Raw genomic sequence first — 17,852 nt, 5'->3', positions numbered from 1 at the left:
GTGGAATTTGACTATTGAAAGAAAGACACGATTCTCCCTAGCATACAAATCGCAGCACATGACGCAACTTGCTGTAGAAGCAAACTAAATATCTGGATGAGCTGTACTTTGGAAACGTCACTGTGTATTGCGCAGCCCCTCACTGGGGTGTGTATTGTGTGTGAGCATTTCCCTGTCACTGAGTGCACTGCATTACTACACACAGCTCTGTGATCATCAGCATGGAATGAGAAAGGAAGACATCAGTTCCAGCTCCTCCCCATTTGCCCTGCACTTAAAGCAGGAAAGGACTGTGATCACCTCCCCTAGTACTGACAAAGCAAACAGGTCACACTGAGTCAGGCTCTGCTCTGGGCACAGTTGTAAGGAAGGAGGCAGCAGAGTAGGAGCCAGTGCTGGGTGGGAGATCCAGCTGAGAGGTGAGTCTGTGTACTGCCAATCTGGCTGGCATGCCTGGCACAGCACATAAGGCATATCTGTACGTACACGTCTGCTACAGCTGGGCTGCCAGCCACCAGTGCATATTTACTGTTACTCTGTGAGCAGGAATTTGTAAGAGTTTCAGTTATCACATGGAAACACATTTCCAGGAACTGAGGTTTTGCCAACGTCCCTGTTTCCTAAGACTAAAAGACAGGTACAGCACAGGTGTTTAATACAGCATGGGGGAGATTGATCAAGTCTTGGAGAGAGATAAAGTGGAGACGTTACTCTTACGACCAATCGGATTATCATCGTCTGACATTACTAGGAATTCGACGGTCGAATTGTGTCGAATTAAAATACGGGCGAAAAATTGCCGCAATTCGCCGGCAATTGCATATACCCCATAGAACCAACTCTCAGTTATGTTCCACTTTTTGGGGTTGATTCAATAATTATATGCGTGTGGCGGACATCGGACTCGCAGAGTTTGGTTCGGAACCTCATAGAGCTGCGTACAAAAATCCTCAAAAAGTTCTGCGTCAAGATCGGGCTGCGAGGAGGGAGAGCTAAGATGATTTGCCGCTGTTTCGTTGGAAAGTCACCTTGCGTCTAATTAAATTGGCCCGTAAGTTGAGGTTTTGAGTACCACATTCCTGGTTAATCTTCTGTATATTATGCTGGTACATTTAGGCTTGGCATAACAAAATGTGTTGGAACAAATAACAGTTGTCAGTAAGGTTTTGCTAAAATGACAGTATATTTTGTTTTATTTTTGTTACAAGGCTGTTGTTTGTAATTACTAGAGACTATACAATGGAATTGTATCTGCATTATACGTGGTTATATATCTGTATAAGGAGCATTAGTGTAAATGGCTTAATCATACAGCATAAGTAGACTACTTCTAGTGTAGAAATCTGATAGATTTTTAGCTTACAGAATACTATTTGACAAATAATTTTTTTTTTTTTTTTTGGGCAACACGGAGTGCCTCCAGATTGGTAATGAAGACACTCCGCGGTGTACAGGATACTGATAAAGACTCATTACATTAATAACAGGTGATTTGCGCAGTTGGACATCGCCGAGAACTGTATTGCCATTTCGGTTGAGATTCAGGGGTCTATTTACTAAGCCTTGGCTGGAGATAAAGTAACGAGATAAAGTACCAGCCAATCAGCTCCTAACTGCTATGCCACAGGTTGTGTTTAAAAAAATGACAGTTAGGAGCTGATTGGCTGGTACTTTATCTCCAGCGACTTTATCTCCATCCAATGCTTAGTAAATAGACCCCTTAGTTGTTTTTTTTCCTCGCAGCTGTAAGTAATGAGTGCACGTTGGAGCAATTCAATGTTTGTTGCCGAAGGATGTGACTGTAGCAAGAGCCCATATTTCTGCTCACACCCTCCTGAGTAGGTTATACTAATTTTGCGTGACCATTCATTTGAGATTGCCACAGCTCTGTTTACCCTGAAAATCTTTATATATCTCTACCACTCTCCAAGGCTTAGTACATCTGCCTCGTCTATGTGGGCACAGGCTCATCTAGTGCTGTTTTGTGCACTATTTCCCCCCCCCCCCCCCAACCCTGTCCGATACCATTTCTGCTCCTGCCCTCCTTAGTGAGTCACCTTATTCTCTCCTGTGCTGTATCATGGTGTTACAGCTCTCCTATGTATTTGTGTACTCTGGTTATCAATGTACTGCTGGGTGTAGCTTGTGACCTCCTAGAAATAAATGGTAATACGTAATGATTTAATTATTACCAGTTATTTATATAGCGCACACATATTCCGCAGCGCTTTCCAGAGAATATTTGGCCATTCACATCAGTCCCTGCCCCAGTGGAGCTTACAATCTATGGGGGTCATTCCGAGTTGTTCGCTCGTTATTTTTTTGTCGCAACAGAGCGAATAGTCGCTACTGCGCATGCGCAATGTCCGCAGTGCGACTGCGCCAAGTAAATTTGCTATGCAGTTAGGAATTTTACTCACGGCATTACGAGGTTTTTTCTTCGTTCTGGTGATCGTAATGTGATTGACAGGAAGTGGGTGTTTCTGGGCGGAAACTGGCCGTTTTATGGGAGTGTGTGAAAAAACGCTACAGTTTCTGGGAAAAACGCGGGAGTGGCTGGAGAAACGGAGGAGTGTCTGGGCGAACGCTGGGTGTGTTTGTGACGTCAAACCTGGAACGACAAGCACTGAACTGATCGCAGATGCCGAGTAAGTCTGGAGCTACTCAGAAACTGCTAAGAAGTGTCTGTTCGCAATTCTGCTAATCTTTCGTTCGCAAGTTTAATATGCTAAGATTCACTCCCAGTAGGCGGCGGCTTAGCGTGTGCAAAGCTGCTAAAAGCAGCTTGCGAGCGAACAACTCGGAATGACCCCCTATATTCCCAACCACATGTACACACAGACACATTCACGCTAGGGTTCATTTAGTTGGGAGCCAGTTAACCTGCCAGTATATTTTTGGATTGTGGGAGGAAACCGGAGCACCCGGAGGAAACCCACGCAAGTACGGGGAGAATATACAAACTCCACACAGTAAAGGTGGCCATCCACTACTCAGACTTGTCTGAACTGCAGGTAGCATCAGATTTCTCTTGAACTCTCCCGGGAGAGTCCCGGGAATCGGATCAGACCCTGGCTTTAATTTTCATTACATTCACTTCAGATATATCTGATGCACACATGCTACATGTGATTGATCTGATGCTGCTGCTGCCGCTGTTCCCCCTCTTGGTGGGTGGGAGTGGTCAGGGAGATGCCAGTCAAGTGACGCTTCAGATGAATCTGATCAGATACATCTGAAGTAAAAAAACAATCTGATGTGCACCTGTTTTCTTCAGATTCAGATAAATAGTTGGGGCAGCCTCAGAGATCTGTAGTTCAGACATATCTGACACGGGAGTGAGCATTGGATCTGAAGAGCCATCCAATGTGACACTTTTCTTCAGATATGACGGTCAGATGCATCAAAATCTGAAGAAAACTGCCCAAATCTGATTAGTGGATGGGGGCCTTTAGGGCCATGGTGGGAATCGAACCCTCAGTGCTGTGAGGCAGTAATTACACCATTACACCATCCGTACTAATAAAGTAAGGACACTGAAATGACAGGTGGGCGGAGTCCATGTGTAATACGGTGCTCATATAATTATTATCACTTTTAGTCAGCAGCAACAGTGGGGAATAAGGACGGGGTTGTCTTGTACAAAGGCCCTCATTCCGAGTTGTTTGCTCGCTAGCTGCTTTTAGCAGCATTGCACACGCTAAGCCGCCGCCTACTGGGAGTGAATCTTAGCTTAGCAAAATTGCGAACAAAAGATTAGCACAATTGCGAATAGAAATTTCTTAGCAGTTTCTGAGTAGCTCGAGACTTACTCCTACACTGCGATCAGTTCAGTCAGTTTTGTTCCTGGTTTGACGTCACAAACACGCCCTGCGTTCACCCAGACACTCCCCCGTTTTTTCAGACACTCCCATGTTTTTCTCAGAAACGGTAGCGTTTTTTCGCACACACCCATAAAACGGCCAGTTTCCGCCCAGAAACACCCACTTCCTGTCAATCACACTTTGATCACCAGAACGAAGAAATTTATCCGTTAAGCCGTGAGTAAAATACCAAACTTTTTAGCAAATTTACTTGGCGCAGGCGCACTGCGAATGTTGCGCATGCGCAGTTTGCGACTAATCGCACCGATGCGAGGAAAAATAACGAGCGAACAACTCGGAATGAGGGCCAATAATAGGTGCAGTGATGTATTATCAGTTATTCCTCTCTGAAAAATGCCATACTCCGGGATGGAGAGAGAATTGACTGCATAGGAAAGGAATGAGTTAAACATCTTGTGAGGGGTGGACCTAGCTGTGAGGAAAGTACAGCCTTTGGAAAAAGGGGAGGGTTTAATATATATAGGGAAGGCTAGGCCATTTTGCTCTCTCTTGTTTGGTGAATTGCCTTCCCGCCCTCCCGCCCTGTTGGTAGAGGTTCTGGCACGGAGTCCCTTGGCGTTGAATTGTTGGCTGGGTTTATCGTTGGCTATTTATTGGCGGAAAAGAACGGCAGTTTGTAGTTGTATGGTAAGCTGTAGTGATTTACAGTTTGGTGTGGTTTAGGTGCACTCACCTCCATCGACTTATTGGCCGCTCGACCACCCGTCCGGGAGGCAGCGGCAGGGCACCCATCAGGGTGGGTAGTCACTGTGGGGGTTGAGTTGTCACCTATTACCGAGTTTGATAGTTTGTAGTAAAATTAGGATGGTTTCGAATTTTAGCATTTTAAGGTTAGCGTTAGTTTAATAGAGCCGTTCTTTTTTCTGCCACCATATGCCGGCTGAATCGGCATCTTAACAAAGTTTTCATTTACAGGTTTGCTATGGTTAGGGTCAAATAAATAGCTAGCAATTTTTCTGCCAAATTCAAGTCTCCGTGTCTTTATTTCTTGGTATTAGAGGTAACGAATGCTTTACTTTAAATGAAGGGGTCCACCAAATATCACTAGGATGTTTAATATAACTGGAACGGATGAAATGAAATGTATTCCAAGATAGATGTAAGGGCTTGGCTTGTTACGTAGGGTTTTTCCAGTTTTCCTGGTAATTAGAAAACTCTGAGTCACATTTCCGGGTTGGAACCCAGAGCCTATGTCTATATAGGAACTCCATGTGCGTCTGCTGAATGGGTGACTGCTGCTGTATGGCCGGGAGCCATGGAGGGGCAGATCATTATACATGGGGTGAAGGGTGTGACTTATATCTTGTTAATACGCCAGCATGTATCTTTATGTATCTGTCACTTATATCCCGCTATACAGTACGAGAGACTACTCGAGGCTCATTCTGGGTGCGTCATTTGTGTGCATCTTTTGGCAGTTTCGCGTGTGGGGCTTTATGTTAATAACGCTGAATAGGCGCTGAAATACCGCTTGGTGCGTCTTTAGACGCCACCATTGGTTGCACCATTGAATGTTGCACCAGAGCCATGCTACTGTAGGCACAGATTCTCCGTCAGAGTACGGCCTCCTATGTGAGCCATTGTGTGCCTGAGTTCACCACCAGTTCAGCGACACTTCCGTCTTTATCTGAATAGCCATCGCCCAGTCACAGCCCAGGAATGGCCAGCACTTTTACAAGCCTCTGCATCGCGGCTGCGGCTCTATGCATTCACACCGTGGGACGCATGCAGAGTGCAAATTTATAGCAAATTAGATGCATGAGCAGTAGAACTGCGTGTACGTCGTCATTGGGTCTGGCACATATTCAGGCCCCTGGCCTACTTATAGGGCTATAGCGGCACTGTATAACTGTCACTGTCAGTAAGTTTTCATGTGGCGGGAAATCATGACAGCGCTATATTGACAATTCCTATCAGTTCTGCCCATTGGTCATTATCTTACTGGCCTCACCCTCAGTTAAACCATGCCACTACGTAGCTTAGGGGCACCCGCTGCTCTCCTCACCCGCTTGCACTACTTACATTGTGTGTAGCAGTACGCTCACCTCTCATTGTGACTGGCATAGCTGCGGCACTATGTATTCATTTCATTTTTAATATGACGGGGAGTATATACACTCCACACAGTTATACCCCTTTTCCACTAGCTTTTTTAAACACTGGTAAATGCGCGGGGCGCGCATTTAGTATTTACCCGTGTTTTTCCCTAGTGGAAACGGGTCCCCCGGCAAATTCCCGGATCAAGTGATCCGGGAATCCTACCCTGGAAGCTAGCCGGGTTGAACACGTGTTCAACCCGGCTAGCTGTCTAGTGTGAACGGAAGCAGTGTCGAGGCGACACGGCTCCCGTTCACAGTGCATAGGGAGGGCGGCGCTGGGAGATCATGTGATCTCCCAGCGCCGCCCCTGCCGCGTCACTAGCGCGTCACCAACCCGCCAATTGCCGGGTTGGTGAGCGCTGTCTGCAGGGCTACTCTAGTGGAAAAGGGGTATTAGAGTCATGGTGGGAATTGAACTTATGACCTCAGTGCTGTGAGGCATCTTCTGTGCTGCTTATAGCTGTTTGCTAAATACAGAATGGAGGACATAACCCTTGACTTCAGCAGTCTGGATGTGATCCAAGGACTTTCAGTGATTCTTTTAAGTGTCTGCTATTTTGTAAGTTTGTGCTGAGACATGGTTAAAAAATAACCACTGTCAGGGAATCTGTGCAGTGTGTAGTGTGGTTAGCATTGCTGCCTCAGAGCGCATGGCTTGTTGTTTCTGATTATTTGTGTTTATATGTTTGTCAACATGTTTGCAGAGGTTTCCACCTACAGACCATAAAACAAACCATATTGGAAGGATATTTGGTTTTTGGAAGAATAGACCCAAGTTTGTATGGTAGGGAACTCCAAATGTGAGGCTGACCTACTCTCCTGGAATCTGTGTCTGTGGCATATCCAGTGACGCACGCAGGGGGGGTTTCCGAGTACCTGGAAATCCCCACTAATGACCGCAAAACATTGTTTGAGATGGAGACACAGCTGTCTCTGTCACAGCAAAAGCGCGACAGCGATCGCGGACAGGGAGCTGTAGCAACAGCAGAGAGCTATGCAGCTCTCTGTTTACAGAATGTCCCGGGTGCCGGGGGAGCTGCTGGCTGCGCATGCTCAGCCACATCAGCTCCCTCCATCCTCACACTGCCACGGCCGCCCCTCTGCTCCCAGCCCTGGTGTAGAACGCTCAGCTGTATACTATATGTAAGTTTTTAATCTTTGTTTATGTGTGTATTTGTATGGAATGTATGTATGTATGTGGGTTTGTGTGTGTGCTTGTGTATGTACAGTATGTATGTGTGTGTGTTTACATGTGTGTGTTTGTGTATGTATATATAAATGTGTGTTATATATGTATGTATTATGGTGACGGACAGCGCCGGAACCGGATGTGCGGTGACGGAAGCCGACCGTGGCAGGGAGATGCTCGTGGAGATTCGCGGGTGATGGCGCCAATCCACTGGGGGTATTTATGTGGGTAAGTTCTTTGTCACATTGTGTACCTGTTGTATTTTTTGGTCCTGACGACGGGGCTTTAAGCGTCGAAACGTTGAATATTACACCTTTTGATATATTATCGTTGTCTCTGAGTGCCATTTCATTTCCTGGCTGTACACAGACTGTTGGATTCAGCACCTGAGCAGGCTGTGTGTTTTTGTGAGTGCCGGCTGCTGCTGTACTGATATATATATATATATATACACTGCTCAAAAAAAATAAAGGGAACACTAAAATAACACATCCTAGATCTGAATGAATGAAATATTCTTATTAAATACTTTGTTCTTTACATAGTTGAATGTGCTGACAACAAAATCACACAAAAATTATCAATGGAAATCAAATTTATTAACCCATGGAGGTCTGAATTTGGAGTCACACTCAAAATGAAAGTGGAAAAACACACTATAGGCTGATCCAACTTTGATGTAATGTCCTTAAAACAAGTAAAAATTAGGCTCAGTAGTGTGTGTGGCCTCCACGTGCCTGTATGACCTCCCTACAATGCCTGGGCATGCTCCTGATGAGGTGGCGGATGGTCTCCTGAGGGATCTCCTCCCAGACCTGGACTAAAGCATCCGCCAACTCCTGGACAGTCTGTGGTGCAACGTGGCGTTGGTGGATGGAGCGAGACAAGATGTCCCAGATATGCTCAATTGGATTCAGGTCTGGGGAACGGGCGGGCCAGTCCATAGCATCAATGCCTTCGTCTTGCAGGAACTGCTGACACACTCCAGCCACATGAGGTCTAACATTGTCTTGCATTAGGAGGAACCCAGGGCCAACCGCACCAGCATATGGTCTCACAAGGGGTCTGAGGATCTCATCTCGATACCTAATGGCAGTCAGGCTACCTCTGGCGAGCACATGGAGGGCTGTGCGGCCCCCCCCAAAAATGCCACCCCACACTATTACTGACCCACTGCCAAACCGGTCATGCTGGAGGATGTTGCAGGCAGCAGAACGTTTTCCTTGGCGTCTCCAGACTCTGTCACATGTGCTCAGTGAGAACCTGCTTTCATCTGTGAAAAGCACAGGGCACCAGTGGCGAATTTGCCAATCTTGGTGTTCTCTGGCAAATGCCAAACGTCCTGCACAGTGTTGGGCTGTAAGCACAACCCCCACCTGTGGACGTCGGGCCCTCATACCACCCTCATGGAGTCTGTTTCTGATCGTTTGAGTAGACACATGCACCTTTGTGGCTTGCTGGAGGTCATTTTGCAGGGCTCTGGCAGTGCTCCTCCTGTTCCTCCTTGCACAAAGGCGGAGGTAGCGGTCCTGCTGCTGGATTGTTGGCCTCCTCCACATCTCCTGATGTACTGGCCTGTCTCCTGGTAGCGCCTCCATGCTCTGGAAACTACGCTGACAGACACAGCAAACCTTCTTGCCACAGCTCGCATTGATGTGCCATCCTGGATGAGCTGCAGTACCTGAGCCACTTGTGTGGGTTGTAGACTCCGTCTCATGCTACCACTAGAGTGAAAGCACCGCCAGCTTTCAAAAGTGATCAAAACATCAGCCAGAAAGCAGAGGAACGGAGAAGTGGTCTGTGGTCACCACCTGCAGAACAACTCCTTTATTGGGGGTGTCTTGCTAATTGCCTATAATTTCCACCTGTAGTCTATTCCATTTGCACAACAGCATGTGAAATTGATTGTCAATCAGTGTTGCTTCCTAAGTGGACAGTTTGATTTCACAGAAGTGTGATTGACTTGGAGTTACATTGTGTTGTTTAAGTGTTCCCTTTATTTTTTTGAGCAGTGTATGTATATATATATATATATATATATATATATATATGCCAAGATGCCTGGCTCTCCCAATATTGAATTAAATGCACCGGGTGCCCTCACAGGTAAGTCCATGCAACATCAAGGGTGCGGCACTCCTGGCAACTTGGAGAAAAAACTTGTTAAACCTGATGAAAATGACGGAGTAAAGGTCATTGAAACGTTGCTTCTACACGCTGTTGAACAAGTATTTATATATATATCTGCAAATGATGAATGGCACTCCTGTATGTATGTATGCATGTATGTATGTATGTATGTATGTATGTATGTATGTATGTGTGTGTGTGTGTGTGTGTATATATATATATATATATATATATATTATGTGTGTATATACATACACACATATATTTTAGTGATGAGCGGGTTCGGATCCTCGGGATCCGAACCTGCCCGAACTTCACCTTTTTTTTGCACGGGTCCGAGCAACTCGGATCCTCCCGCCTTGCTCGGTTAACCCGAGCGCACCCGAACGTCATCATCCCGCGGTCGGATTCTCGCGAGATTCGTATTCTATATAAGGAGCCGCGCGTCGCTGCCATTTTTCACTCGTGCATTGGAGATGATCGTGAGAGGACGTGGCTGGCGTCCTCTCAGTTTCTATGTTCAGTGGGCTGCAAATATCTGTGCTCAGTGTGCTGCAAATATCTGTGCTCAGTGTGCTGCAAGTGCAAATATCTACGTTCTCTGCCTGAAAAACGCTCCATATCTGTGCTCAGTGTTGTCACGATCCGGGTATCTGGACGCCATTTCTTACCTATCAGATGCCTCCTAAGGCTGGCTCAGCGCTCCAGGACCGGATCCCATCTGTTATCCTGATGTGCACATTCCCGCATCCTCTCCTGTCTCTCTGGACGCAGTCACAGTAACGCCTTATACATCTGGCATGACGTCTCCCGCGGCCTCCGCCGCCGTCCCTGAGCTTCTGCATTCAGAGTGGCGATTACGTCAGCCGCGGCCTCCGCTGTGTCCGCGTGGTCGGATGTGCATCTGTCAGCCTGGCGTCTCCTGTCTCCGGTGGCCGGCGCCGCCATTACTGTTTTCCAGACCACATGGATTACAATCCAAACTTCCCTCCAAGTGTCTGCATGGGCGCAGCCATCTTGGATTCTGTCAGCTGATCTTTCCTACCAATCCGTTGTTAGTATTATTAATTTGCATAATTGCCTAGCCAATGCCTTCCTTGCTGCAGGTATAAATAGGTTGTGCCTGAGCAAGGAAGGCGTCAGTGCTTTGGTTGTCAAACCTAGTTCCAGTTTGTCTCTCTTCTGTGAATGTCTTCCAGGTTCCAGCTCCTGTCTCCAGACTTCTGCTATAGAGACCCGCACCAGCATTCCATCTGCGGTGTAGCCTGACTCTCCGATCCATTCTGGACTCACCTGTTTCCAGCTACAACATCACCTGCTTCCAGCTCAGCTTCCAGCAGTGTACAGCTTCTCTTAAAGGGCCGGTGTCCTTTCTGCAGTTTACCACTCTCCACCGGTATTATTATTTCTCCGCTCTCAAATTCTACATTTCATCTACATTGCATCGCTCTCAAGCTTTATTTATTATTTAACTGGTCCCAGCCAGTATCCACTCCGTGCCAACACCTGTCTGGTTCTAACCAGTACCCACAGCAGCATTTTATCTACAGCAGTCCAGCTTTCCCTGGAACATCAGCTGGTACGACCCTGGGCTTTCCTCATTGCTACAGTTGAGCCTGGTAAGGACTTTCCAACTTGCAGATAATAAGAACTGTCTCATACCAGAGCTCTGTGGCCCCTGCCACCCTGTAGTACCCAGGAACTGTATTATTATTTCTCTGCTGATTTTTATGTTACTTTTTACTGCTACTGTGATGCATGGAGATTCAGTTTGAGCTACAACCTGGCAATTTTCCCAGTGACCGTACAAAAATTGCCTACATCATCTCTCTTCTCAGTGGCTCAGCCCTCGACTGGGCATCACCGTTATGGGAGAGGTCCGACACCCTGCTATCTTCTTACACTGCATTCGTGTCAACATTCAGGCGCATCTTCGACGAGCCAGGCCGGGTAACTTCAGCTTCGTCTGAGATTCTCCGTTTACGCCAGGGATCACGTACTGTAGGACAATATCTTATACAGTTCCAGATTCTGGCATCTGAACTGGCATGGAACGACGAGGCCCTGTATGCTGCATTCTGGCATGGTTTATCCGAGCGTATTAAAGATGAGTTAGCTACCAGAGATTTACCCTCCAAGTTAGATGAGCTAATCTCACTTTGTACGAAAGGTGACTAACGTTTCAGAGAGAGAGCAACTGAGCGTGGAAGATCATCTGCTCCAAAATCTTCTGCTCCTCCTCCTCGCCAACTGTCACCAACTAAAGATGAACCCATGCAAATTGGCCGTTCCCGTTTAACTCCTGCTGAGCGCCGAAGACGTCTCTCTGAGTCTCTCTGTCTGTATTGTGCAGCTCCGTCTCACACTATTAATGCCTGTCCCAAACGTCCGGGAAACTCCAAATCCTAGCTCGCCAAGGAGAGGGCCGGCTAGGAGTAATGATCTCCTCTCCATCTCCTCAAGATTGTAATCTCCCAGTCTCGCTTCAAGTTGCTCAACGTTATCAGAACGTCATTGCCCTCCTGGATTCCGGAGCAGCTGGGAACTTTATTACCGAAGCCTATGTTAAACGGTGGTCCCTACCCACCGAGAGACTTCCTTCCTCCTTTTCCTTAACTGCCGTGGATGGCAGTAAAATTTTTGATACAGTTATTGCTCTAAGGACTCTACCAGTTCGTCTGAGAGTGGGAGTTCTTCATTCCGAACTTATTTCACTTTTAGTGATTCCAAGAGCCACACATCCTGTGGTCCTGGGCCTTCCATGGCTCCGTCTTCACAATCCTACAATTGATTGGTCGACTACGCAAATTCTGGCATGGGGTCCCTCCTGTGCTGAGACATGTTTGTTTAAAGTGTTGCCTGTCTGTTCTTCCTCCCCCAGGTCGTCTGATGTTCCACCTCCTCCATATCAAGATTTCACGGATGTGTTCAGTAAAGCTTCTGCTGATATCCTTCCTCCTCATAGAGAATGGGACTGCCCGATTGATCTCGTTCCAGGGAAGGTTCCACCTCGAGGCCGAACTTATCCGTTGTCTCTGCCTGAGACGCATTCTATGGAGGAATACATTAAAGAGAACCTAGCAAAGGGGTTCATTCGACCTTCTTCTTCTCCAGCCGGCGCAGGCTTCTTTTTTGTAAAAAAGAAAGATGGTGGTCTGCGGCCGTGCATCGACTACAGAGGTTTGAACGACATTACCATCAAGAACCGCTATCCTTTACCCCTGATTACTGAGCTCTTTGACAGAGTTAGCGGAGCCACCATCTTTACAAAGCTGGACTTGAGAGGTGCATACAATCTCATCCGGATCCGTGAGGGTGACGAGTGGAAGACCGCATTTAACACCCGTGACGGACATTATGAGTACCTCGTCATGCCCTTCGGATTGAGCAATGCTCCAGCTGTCTTCCAGCATTTCGTCAATGAGATTTTCAGAGACATTCTATACCGTCATGTCGTGGTCTATCTAGATGATATCCTCATTTTTGCCAACAATTTAGAGGAACATCGTTTTTGGGTAAAGGAGGTTCTGTCCCGTCTCCGTGTCAATCATCTCTATTGCAAATTAGAGAAATGCGTCTTTGAAGTCAAGTCCATTCCGTTTCTAGGGTACATTGTGTCCGGTTCCGGACTAGAGATGGATCCTGAGAAACTACAAGCAATCCAGAATTGGCCGGTACCCTTAACCCTCAAAGGGGTCCAGAGGTTCTTAGGGTTCGCCAATTATTACCGAAAGTTAATACGAGACTTTTCCACCATTGTGGCGCCTATTACTGCTTTCACCAAGAAGGGTGCTAACCCGTCCAAGTGGTCTGAAGAAGCCATGCAAGCTTTTCATCTTTTAAAACAGAGGTTCATCTCTGCGCCTGTCCTGAAACAGCCTGACATCGACTCTCCTTTCATCTTAGAGGTGGATGCCTCCTCCGTTGGAGTAGGAGCGGTGTTATCTCAGAGGGCTAAAGATGGCCATTTACATCCTTGCAGTTTCTTCTCACGGAAGTTCTCCCCAGCGGAGCGCAACTATGCCATTGGCGACCAGGAGTTGCTAGCCATCAAGCTCGCTCTAGAGGAGTGGAGATATCTGTTGGAGGGAGCTTCTCATTCAATCACCATCCTTACAGACCACAAGAACCTTCTATATCTGAAAGGCGCACAATGTCTCAACCCTCGTCAGGCCAGATGGGCACTTTTCTTTTCCAGGTTCGACTTTAAACTCCAGTTCTGTCCGGGCTCTCAGAATCGCAAGGCCGATGCCCTTTCCCGCTCATGGGAGCAAGAAAATGAGTCAGAGTCTTCAGACAAGCATCCTATTATAAATCCGTTGGCATTCTCCACGGTAGGGATGGACTCTACGCCCCCATCAGGGAAAAGTTTTGTGAAGCCGACACTAAGGAAGAAGCTCATGCATTGGGCCCATGCTTCCCGCATTGCCGGACATACAGGTATCCAAAAAACCCTGGAGTTTATCTCTAGGTCCTATTGGTGGCCAACTCTGAAAAAGGACGTTTTGGAGTTTATTGCATCTTGCCCAAAGTGTGCTCAACATAAAGTATCCCGCCAGTCGCCTGCGGGGCAACTGGTTCCACTATCTGTTCCCCGTCGACCATGGACCCATTTGTCGATGGATTTTATTACAGATTTGCCCATGTGCAACAAGTTTAATACCATCTGGGTGGTAGTTGACCGGTTCACCAAGATGGCACACTTCATTCCTCTTACCGGTCTTCCGTCAGCTTCCAAGTTGGCTCAAGTATTCATACAAGAGATCTTTCGACTCCACGGTCTTCCAGAAGAAATTATCTCAGATCGAGGAGTTAAATTCACAGCCAAATTCTGGCGAAGTTTATGTCAAGTCCTCCAAGTCAAGCTAAAGTTTTCCACGGCTTACCATCCTCAGACCAATGGTCAAACTGAGAGGGTGAATCAGGACTTGGAGTCCTTCCTCCGCATCTATGTGTCCTCCTCTCAAGATGACTGGGTTCAATTACTTCCCTGGGCCGAGTTCTGTCATAACAACCAGTATCATTCTTCATCTTCTTCAACACCATTCTATACCAACTTTGGATTCCACCCTAAAGTCCCTGAGTTCCAACCGCTTCCAGCAACTTCTGTTCCCGCAGTGGATATCACCTTGCATCAGTTTGCCAATATCTGGAAGAGCGTACGATCAGCTCTGCTCAAGGCATCGTTCAGGTACAAGAAGTTTGCGGATAAGAAGCGGTTCCTGCTCTCAAGGTGGGTGATCGGGTATGGTTATCCACAAAGAATTTGAGGTTAAGAGTTCCCAGTATGAAGTTTGCACCTCGCTACATCGGTCCTTTTAAAATTGATCAAGTCATCAATCCTGTTGCTTACAGACTCCAGTTGCCTCCCTTCTTAAAAATACCCAGGACATTCCATGTTTCCCTGTTGAAACCGCTAATCTTGAATCGGTTTCATTCCTCACTTCCTCCAACTCCGAAAGTCCAAACTCAACGAGGCGTTGAGTATGAAGTAGCCAAGATCCTGGACTCACGTCACCGTTGCGGTCAACTTCAGTATCTTATTGACTGGAAGGGTTATGGCCCTGAGGAACGTTCATGGACCAATGCTTCTGATGTCCATGCTCCTGCCTTGGTCCGGAGATTCCATTCCAAGTTTCCTCAAAAGCCAAAGAAGTGTCCTGGGGCCACTCCTAAAGGGGGGGGTGCTGTCACGATCCGGGTATCTGGACGCCATTTCTTACCTATCAGATGCCTCCTAAGGCTGGCTCAGCGCTCCAGGACCGGATCCCATCTGTTATCCTGATGTGCACATTCCCGCATCCTCTCCTGTCTCTCTGGACGCAGTCACAGTAACGCCTTATACATCTGGCATGACGTCTCCCGCGGCCTCCGCCGCCGTCCCTGAGCTTCTGCATTCAGAGTGGCGATTACGTCAGCCGCGGCCTCCGCTGTGTCCGCGTGGTCGGATGTGCATCTGTCAGCCTGGCGTCTCCTGTCTCCGGTGGCCGGCGCCGCCATTACTGTTTTCCAGACCACATGGATTACAATCCAAACTTCCCTCCAAGTGTCTTGGATTCTGTCAGCTGATCTTTCCTACCAATCCGTTGTTAGTATTATTCATTTGCATAATTGCCTAGCCAATGCCTTCCTTGCTGCAGGTATAAATAGGTTGTGCCTGAGCAAGGAAGGCGTCAGTGCTTTGGTTGTCAAACCTAGTTCCAGTTTGTCTCTCTTCTGTGAATGTCTTCCAGGTTCCAGCTCCTGTCTCCAGACTTCTGCTATAGAGACCCGCACCAGCATTCCATCTGCGGTGTAGCCTGACTCTCCGATCCATTCTGGACTCACCTGTTTCCAGCTACAACATCACCTGCTTCCAGCTCAGCTTCCAGCAGTGTACAGCTTCTCTTAAAGGGCCGGTGTCCTTTCTGCAGTTTACCACTCTCCACCGGTATTATTATTTCTCCGCTCTCAAATTCTACATTTCATCTACATTGCATCGCTCTCAAGCTTTATTTATTATTTAACTGGTCCCAGCCAGTATCCACTCCGTGCCAACACCTGTCTGGTTCTAACCAGTACCCACAGCAGCATTTTATCTACAGCAGTCCAGCTTTCCCTGGAACATCAGCTGGTACGACCCTGGGCTTTCCTCATTGCTACAGTTGAGCCTGGTAAGGACTTTCCAACTTGCAGATAATAAGAACTGTCTCATACCACCAGAGCTCTGTGGCCCCTGCCACCCTGTAGTACCCAGGAACTGTATTATTATTTCTCTGCTGATTTTTATGTTACTTTTTACTGCTACTGTGATGCATGGAGTTTGTCATAAATAAATATCATTGACTTTTACTCAAGTTGTCGTGGTCACGCCTTCGGGCGGTTTCTCTTCATGTTACTTACATGTCCAGGGGTCTGATACAACCTCCCAGGTTCCGGTACATCTCAGCCCCTACAACTGAGGCTGCCTTCTGTCAGCTCAGGCCCTCAGTTGTGACAAGTGTGCTGCAAATATCTGTGCTCAGTGAGAGAATTGCTTTATTGTGGGGACTGGGGACCAGCAGTATTATATAATAGGAGGACAGTGCAGAGTTTTGCTGACCAGTGATCACCAGTATTATACGTTCTCTGCCGGAAAAACGCTCCATATCTGTGCTGCATTGTAGTATATAGTAGGAGGACAGTGCAGAATTTTGCTGACCACCAGTATAACTATATATATAGCAGTACGGTACAGTAGTCCACTGCTCTACCTCTGTGTCGTCAAGTATACTATCCCATCCATTCCTGTGGTGCATTTCAGTTTTGCACAGTTTTCTGACCACCAGTATATAATATATAGCAGTACGGTACAGTAGGCCACTGTTCTGCCTACCTCTGTGTCGTCAAGTATACTATCCATCCATCCCTGTGGTGCATTTAAGTGGTGCGGTGTATATATAGTGGGAGGACAGTGCATAATTTTGCTGACTACCAGTATATAATATATAGCAGTACGGTACAGTAGGCCACTGCTCTACCTACCTCTGTGTCGTCAAGTATACTATCCATCCATACCTGTGGTGCATTTAAGTGGTGCGGTGTATATATAGTAGGAGGACAGTGCATAATTTTGCTGACCGCCAGTATATAATATATAGCAGTACGGTACAGTAAGCCACTGCTCTACCTACCTCTGTGTCGTCAAGTATACTATCCATCCATACCTGTGGTGCATTTCAGTTTTGCACAGTTTGCTGACCACCAGTATATAATATATAGCAGTACGGTACAGAAGGCCACTGCTCTACCTACCTCTGTGTCGTCAAGTGTACTATCCATCCATACCTGTGGTGCATTTCAGTTTTGCACAGTTTTCTGACCACCAGTATATAATATATAGCAGTACAGTACAGTAGGCCACTGCTCTACCTACCTCTGTGTCGTCAAGTATACTATCCATCCATACCTGTGGGGCATTTAAGTGGTGCGGTGTATATATAGTAGGAGGACAGTGCATAATTTTGCTGACCGCCAGTATATAATATATAGCAGTACGGTACAGTAAGCCACTGCTCTACCTACCTCTGTGTCGTCAAGTATACTATCCATCCATACCTGTGGTGCATTTCAGTTTTGCACAGTTTGCTGACCACCAGTATATAATATATAGCAGTACGGTACAGAAGGCCACTGCTCTACCTACCTCTGTGTCGTCAAGTATACTATCCATCCATACCTGTGGTGCATTTCAGTTTTGCACAGTTTTCTGACCACCAGTATATAATATATAGCAGTACGGTACAGTAGGCCACTGCTCTACCTACCTCTGTGTCGTCAAGTATACTATCCATCCATACCTGTGGTGCATTTCAGTTTTGCACAGTTTGCTGACCACCAGTATATAATATATAGCAGTACGGTACAGTAGGCCACTGCTCTACCTACCTCTGTGTCGTCAAGTATACTATCCATCCATACCTGTGGTGCATTTCAGTTTTGCATAGTTTGCTGACCACCAGTATATAATATATAGCAGTACACTACAGTAGGCCACTGCTCTACCTACCTCTGTGTCGTCAAGTATACTAT

The 17,852-nt window shown here is 46.9% G+C and overlaps 1 protein-coding gene across 3 annotated transcripts in view; it reads left to right on the top strand.

The window, feature by feature from the left end:
* PLA2G7 (phospholipase A2 group VII) overlaps positions 1-17,852 on the top strand; it is a 121,707-nt gene that overhangs the window by 13,048 nt on the left and 90,807 nt on the right. Inside the window, exon 1 of one of the 3 annotated variants that reach the window (XM_063915235.1) lies at positions 241-419. The exons of 1 other annotated variant lie outside the window; for it this stretch is intronic. The gene's annotated coding sequence lies outside the window, so the exon portion shown is untranslated. Of the gene's footprint in view, positions 1-240; positions 420-467; positions 1,052-17,852 lie in introns of those variants that run through there. One more of the 3 variants, XM_063915237.1, reaches the window with a different exon arrangement.

This window comes from Pseudophryne corroboree, chromosome 4, assembly GCF_028390025.1.
Source record: "Pseudophryne corroboree isolate aPseCor3 chromosome 4, aPseCor3.hap2, whole genome shotgun sequence".
Lineage (NCBI taxonomy): Eukaryota > Metazoa > Chordata > Amphibia > Anura > Myobatrachidae > Pseudophryne > Pseudophryne corroboree.
Note: the sequence above shows the minus strand (reverse complement) of the source record. Positions and strands in the feature narration are given on the sequence as shown.